Source organism: Macaca fascicularis, chromosome 1 (assembly GCF_037993035.2).
Source record: "Macaca fascicularis isolate 582-1 chromosome 1, T2T-MFA8v1.1".
Taxonomy (NCBI): Eukaryota; Metazoa; Chordata; class Mammalia; order Primates; family Cercopithecidae; genus Macaca; species Macaca fascicularis.
This window is the reverse complement of record NC_088375.1, coordinates 137447131-137454412: the sequence shown is the minus strand read 5'-3', so window position 1 is coordinate 137454412 and position 7282 is coordinate 137447131. Positions and strand designations below refer to the sequence as shown.

The following is a 7282-nucleotide window of genomic DNA, read 5'->3' as shown; positions in this document are numbered from 1 at the left end:
TCTAAGTGAAATGGGATTTTGCGAAAACTGTGTGAAGCAACTGAAAAGCACAATAACTATGTAATACAGTGGATGTCACTGCCTTGATTTTGCTAAGGCACCGGAAGTCTTACCCACCATTGCTTTTGCACAATCCATGCAAACAGTCAACAAAATGAAAAAGGTAAATGCTTTAGTATTACTATGAAAAAAGTTTTGACCTTGCAGATGCCCTGAAACCATTACAGGTTCTTAGGAACCCTTAAGATTCTGCATTTCACACTTTGAGAACCACTGGTGTAGATGATACAAAGAGAGAACCAATGAGGGAAGGTTGGAATGTTGGGAAAACAGACTTTGCAGAGAGACAAGCAGGCTAATCAAGTCGTAGTATGTGCCTTAAGTAGTTTCAGTGCAATGAAAGGCTGCAGACATCTTGGATACCCAATACACCAATTTTAACGTTGGATTTCCCTAGGATAAGGATGTGCGTTTCCTTCGAGAGTCATTTTTCTAACTGCAATTTTTGAACTTAGTGTTTTGAACACAGTGAAATCTATTTCTCTGGGCAGAATTTAAAGAAAGAGTGAATAGGAAATGGTGGGAGGGAATTACAGTCATCCAGCTGAAAATAGAGATTTAAAAAGAATCTCGCAAAACAAAGCCTTCTTAAAGAGCGAGCTTATATTATGAACACAGAAGCTTCAGAGAATCCAGGTTCAGAGTGGAGTGTTGACAGAGGCAGGACTAGAGAAGCAGAAGAAGGCTGTTCTGCAGTAATTAAAACTAAACTGAAGAAGCTGAAAGATGCTTGTAATTCTGTGTTTTCATAGCAGTGGGTTCAAGCTGCTACGGAAGAGGCTCTATTAGCATTTACATTACAAATCTCATTTCTTCAGAGGTCATAGCTCAAGCTGAAAATTCACTTCTAGTGAAAACTCCTTACCTTTGTGTTGGCCAGTGTCACAAATGGAATGCTGCTTAGGTTTATTTTAGTTGTCTAAATATTGTAGGGTTGCCTGGTAATAAATAAACTTTATGCAATGTTTTTCTGCTATTTATCCGTAATCATCTTGAAACACTAGGGTTTCTTGCATTTGGGTAGAATCCTGTATTATACACAGATCACTGGTAAAAAGATAATTTCATGTTGTGAAACAGGTTAATAAGAAAGAATATTACTAACCATTCATCTTTCTGCCTCCAAGGCAAAGCATATCTTTCAGAGAGATAGTCGTTGATGTCTTTTTTAAATGCAGTGGTAATTTCCCCCCCAAGATTATTGCCATATGGATAGAAACTTGTGGCAGAAAGTTATCCTAAGCTTCAAATTTCATTCATACTTTGCGATTTTCCTGGCATCACCATTTCTTTAAGCACAGTTAAAGTATATTGTGTAGAATCTTTCATATGGTCCAATATGCAGTTATTTCTGGGACAAAGTTAGCATTTGGTAGTATTTCCTGCCAAGGAATTTTGCAAAGGAAATTGCTATGCTGTGGTATTGCATGAAGGATGTAATTTGCTGGGGTACTGAATACCTACCACAATGAATAAAAATACGTACTCACAGCAGAAAAAAAAGCCTGGACTAGAAAAACCTGCCCTGTTCTTCTTCCCTCTGTGAGTCACAGTCAGGCTGGAAAGAGGACAAGTACACAGCTCTGGAGAGAAAAGTAAACGAGATCAGGTGCTCAGGTCATGATTACACTCGGTTGGAAGAAAATACTTTTCGGGTCTGGAATGTTCTAGACACCCACATGTGGCTTTGTAATTAATATGGTAATTGAACACATTTATAAAATTCCGGGCAAGGAATAGAAGATAGATTAATGGAAGAACTTTCCATTAGTGTAGTCTGCTAAGAAAACCCCAGAGATTTCTCAAAGTTCTTTTTGGAATATCTCATTTGGAAGCTTACATAAGAAGAATCATAGAAAGAAAACATCATAGTGATAAGGGATCTTGGAAATGGTTGATATCTAACCCTTCATTTCTTAGGCAAAGTGTATTTTCAGCATTTTAGAATCATATCAAATGAGAGTGAACCTCTAGGTGAAAAATGGGCCAGAGAACTTGAATTCCTTTTGAGCCCTAAGTTTTCATGTTTTAATAAAAATAGATATAAAAGTACTTTCATTGAAATAAAAGCCCTCCATAAATTCTAGAGATTTTAGTTATCTTAACTGTTGGTTAGATGCTATAGAGTGAGATAGTGACAATAAAACCAGATCTACACTGGCTGAAAAAAGGTTGTCTGTCTATGGAGCCTTTCAAGGGAAGTGAAAGCAGATCTGGCCTGCTGACTGGTCTTAACAGGGAGCAGTTGAAAAGAGCTTAGAATTTCCAAATCGACACAAAAGCAGTATAGGTGTCACTTCAATCTCATATAACCTTAAAAAAACCCTTGTTCTCTTTTTGAGTCTGAATGAATATGGCCTAAAAAGAGGCCATGGGAAAGAAGGATGATATTTGCGTACTCACCATGAAGACTGTACTTGTAATATATTCTTAATATTGAAGGCTTTGTTTTTAGAGAGGTGAAATACACCTCTCCCTCCCCTAATACATTCCAAGCTGAAACATGGAACCAAGAGCCTCATCCTGCACAGTTTCATTATTAATAGTGCTATCATTAATGCAAATGTTGACACATTATCTGCACAACCATTTTCTAGTAAGGAAATCCACAAATAATATTTGACATCTTGTTTACATAGCAGCCACAGTGCGTATTTTTCACTCTTCTTTATATCTTTACTGCATATTGGAGCTCCACATCATTTTGGCCTAGTTCAAAATCTTTTAATATGCAAACCTGAATCAACATCAAAGGACAAATCAGCTTCAAAATGATTTTCCCCACTAACGGTCTTGTGCATCTACACCAAATGTTATCACATTGATTACTACACAGTTTTAAGATTCCATGGTTTCATACTGCTTTTTTTGGACCATTAATATGATGTGTGGACTTTCACAATATGTTTCTTGGGCATAATTTTTAAATAAGTTTTCATTTTATTTTTTAAGATACAAACCCTTAAATGTACATTTTTTCATCATAATCTAGGCTTTCTAAGATCAGGGTGTTAATGATACTTCAATTATTTTAAACCATTGTTTGCAATGCAATTAAACAAGACATCGTGAATCTTTAACATTAAGATTTCCTCTGTATGAAGAAATTATATAACCACAAAAGTGCTATAAATTCTGCAGGATTTTAATCAGAAACAATCTTTTAAGAGCTATACTTCACCATAGGATGCAAACATCTTGTCTCCTAAGAAAAGCATTGTAGAGAGGGTTTGCTAATTGATTTTTCCTTAAGAACAATCTGTTTCTTTTCCAGTTTATTATAGGAAACACTGGCATTTGTCATTTTTCCAATATTTGGAGCTTGCTGCCTTAATAAATGCACATATCAGATGATGCTCTCTCCCTGTCTGATGGGCGGATGGTGTTGGGCAGAGGAAGGTCACAATGATGCTAAATTTGTTGCTGAGCAAAGGATCAAAGTGTAAATGGAATCCTGAAAGCTGGGAAATGTGAGTGTGCCAGTGTAAATAATCTATTAATTATTGACAGCTAAGAGACTGAAGATTCTTATTTAGTCATGACATCTTTATTTTCATACTGACTGAATCATTTCTGGCATTTTTAAAATTAAAGGTTTTTTTTTTTTTTTTTTTTTTTTACTGTAGATATAAACTATTTCAATTTATAGTACATCTCTGCCAGTGCTTTCTTCTCCTTTTGACATTTTTGTCTGATTTCCACATATTAAAACAATATCAGATATGACAAAAGGCAAGAAGAGATCCAAGTATGAAAAATAGAACAATGGTATTAGCGTTGCCTATACATTAGAAAAAAATCTGTTCCAACATAGAGGGGAAACAAACCCCCAGGAACAAAGTAAGTGATGTTTGAGAAGCTTCAGGCATGTTAGCTATTTATAGAAAGCAAGTGACATTGAAGGTGCTGACACTTACGAGACCATTTAGCAGATGCTACAGGATTATAAGCCATTTTTCAAACATTTTCAAATATATCTAAGAAAAATACAAAGCAAACATGAAATACATTAGTGTCCTTGCTGTAAGTTTTTGAAATTATTATTATAAAGTGAACAATGATAGAATACCTTAGTATGTTCAGTTTTTATATCTATAACCTTATCAAAGTTAATTTTATTTTCAGAATTAGCTATTTGTTTAACTGAAGTAACTGACACTCTGCTCGTCACAGTTTAACTGGATAGAGTATAAATTTAGCCTAAAAAAAAAAAAAGGTTGGTACCACGCCAGACATTTGGGGACTTCTGAGGCACAGTGGGTTGGTGCCCCCGACACGTGGGGGAGCAGCTTTTATTAACAGCACACTTCCATTGGCGAGGTAACGTGCAGACCTTTGATAACTATAAAGGCCCTCTCTTCTGGGTTTCTTAACAAACTAAAAGGTTGAATCAGGTTCCCTGAAGTTTGTGAACCCCTTTTTGTACATTTGAGTCAAGTTTGAAGCCCAAATGGGCCAATTTATGTTTTCAGGTTAGTTTTGCTTTGAGTTGAGGAAATATGTTTCAACCTTCCATTCAACAACCAAACTCAAGGGGTGTGAATAACGGTGAACTGTTCACACAAGCCTCTGCACACCTCCACTGCTGTGTTTCCTACTGCTGGACTGCTGGTCCGAACTGGCCTCAAAGGACTTGACACCAGAAGGAGGTCTTTCATGTTTCTCTAGCTTTGATTTCACACTCTCGGCTACTGATCATTTATGATAAACTGGAGCCTTTTGAGGTGAGCAATGTCATGGTTACTGCGTAGATTTGAAATGACACTATATTGATGCATTTTACAACTAGAAAATATATTAAATATATATATATATAGAGAGAGAGAATATGTATAAGATACATCCTTTTAAAAAGAAAGGTTTTAGATAATATGTCCAAGATAGAGAGTGAAAGAAAAAGAATAGGAAGAGTTCCCATGGAATACATTTCAGTGTAAAGGGTTTTATATGGTTTGTTTAAAAGAAGGCAGGAAGTGTAAGTAAAAAGAAAATATTATCAGAGGTTATGCAAATTGAAAACCGTTATTCCTAATAGAATCACATAGTAAGAATTAGTCTCTGTATCTTGTCTTTAGTTTGGGTTTTTTTTCCTTAGGGAGATGCTGTGTGCTGTGTGTCCTACAACAAAAGCATCTGAATTGGAAAAATACGGATCCATCCCTACTGCCAGTAACAAGGGAGACAGCCCAGCCACAGCCCTCCTGGTGAAATGCTCATTCTGTCCAGCAGAGGGCAATAGCAACTAGTGCACACCAGTCAACACATTACGGTCTTTCCCGTATGATAAATAACCATATTTTCTTTTTTAAAAATTTAACTTAATTTTAAGTTCCAGGATACATGTACAGGACGTGCAGGTTTGTTACATAGGTAAACGTGTGCCATGGTGGTGAATAACCATGTTTTCATTACATCACAAGCCACAGTAGTGAGAAACACCATTTCCTTTTTTTTTTTTTTTTTTTTTTTTTGAGACAGAGTCTCGCTCTGTCATCCAGGCTGGAGTGCAGTGGCACCATCTCAGCTCACTGCAACCTCCGCCTCCCGGGTTCAAGCGATTCTCCTGCCTCAGACTCCCGAGTAGCTGGGATTACAGGTGCCCGCCACTACGCCTGGTTAATATTTGTATTTTTAGTAGAGACGGGGTTTCACCATGTTGGTCAGGCTGGTCTCGAACTCCTGACCTCAGATAATCCGCCCACCTCAGCGTCCCAAAGTGCTGGGATTATAGGCGTGAGTCACCTTGCCCGGCTGAGAAACCGCTTCTTATTTTTGTTGTTGTTGTTGCTATCACAACATAATCTCTTTCCTTTACCCCAGTGAGCATTTCAGATTCCTCTAGCTTCAATGAAAATATCAATATCCAATTCAAAGCACTCTCTCAATGTCCAGGATGGGTCTATTAAAACAAATCCGCACAGACCTTTCCACACTTCTGAATAAGATGAACTTTCCTGACTTGCCTCACATGAACACTTATGCTCATTTCAGCAGGATTCCAAAGCAGAGAGACAGTATCCGGAATGCCTGAGATCTTCCGGTGAACGGAAGAGGTGCTTCAGAATGTTTAAGGCCCTTGGCTCTGCTACTGCCACTGCCGTAGGAACTTCTTAGGAGACCTGATCAATGTTGAACAAACCTTGATTTTACAGGAACACTGCAACGTTTTTAAGTAGCCATATCTTTACATATTTAAATATTATTTAAGTAACCATCATGAACATATTCAAATAATTAGATTTATTTGAAAGTCTGCTGTATGTTGATCAGTATAATTCCTTGGAGAGTGACAAATATTTCAAATATATTGCCACAATATTATTGTAAAAGTTTAACTAAAGGAATTTGGCCTTTTTTATTGCCCTGAATAAGAATGTGCAAAACAAAGATGCAATGGACTGTATATATACTAACTGTTATATTACAGTCTATATTACAGAGGAAACTTACCAATAAAAGCCAATAGCAATATCTCCAGATCATTGGCAAGAAACAGTTCCTTGCAATATTTTTATACATTAGCATTATTGAATGATGGTTACATAAATATAAATTGTGAGAATGTTTTTACAGAAAGGAAAACTTACAGGGCATTTAATTATATTTATATATTGATATATACACATCTTTAACTTTGGATGTTTGTGATTTTTCTCTATCTTTTTCTTGCGGGGAAGTGGGGACTTAGACCCTATGGAAATAGATGGTGATTTAAAAAAATAAAAGCATGAATGTAAACTGCGTATCACTGAAATGACAGATTTTACTACAGAATTATACCTTCTATGGCTTCCACTAAAAATATAGAATACATTGGTTGATCGGTCAGAATTCTGAATGTTTTTTTTTTTCAATCATTGGTTTATAAATAGCATCCATCTTGCTTTCCATCACAATCATGCCTGAGTGAGTGTAGAAAAAGTTGCATTCAGGAATATGGGAAACTGTTACAGGAAGATTTATGCCATTTTGAATGGATTGTTTCAGGTTGCCTGAATTTTTAATACCCCTTTCTTGTCACAGAGAAGAGAACTTTGTTATTTTTGGCTTTCATTAGAGTTCTCACTTCAGAGTTGGTTAGTATGGGTTTCTGCTTTCCAAGCTGACATCTCTTTTCTATTTAGCATCTGTTACATAAACAGGGTGAATAGCTACAGGGTTCCAAAATTGTGAGTGAAGCAGCTAACCCCCTTCTTCCTCACTAGCCAACATAACTGACAGC

At 36.5% G+C, this 7282-nt stretch overlaps 1 long non-coding RNA gene across 1 annotated transcript; it reads left to right on the top strand.

Moving 5' to 3' along the window:
* On the top strand, positions 1 to 6952 carry LOC123572477 (uncharacterized). The gene is made up of 3 exons (XR_006697078.2): positions 1 to 163; positions 3335 to 3530; positions 5156 to 6952. It is a non-coding gene; the product is annotated as an uncharacterized lncRNA (long non-coding RNA).
* The last annotated feature ends 330 nt before the right edge of the window (positions 6953 to 7282 follow it).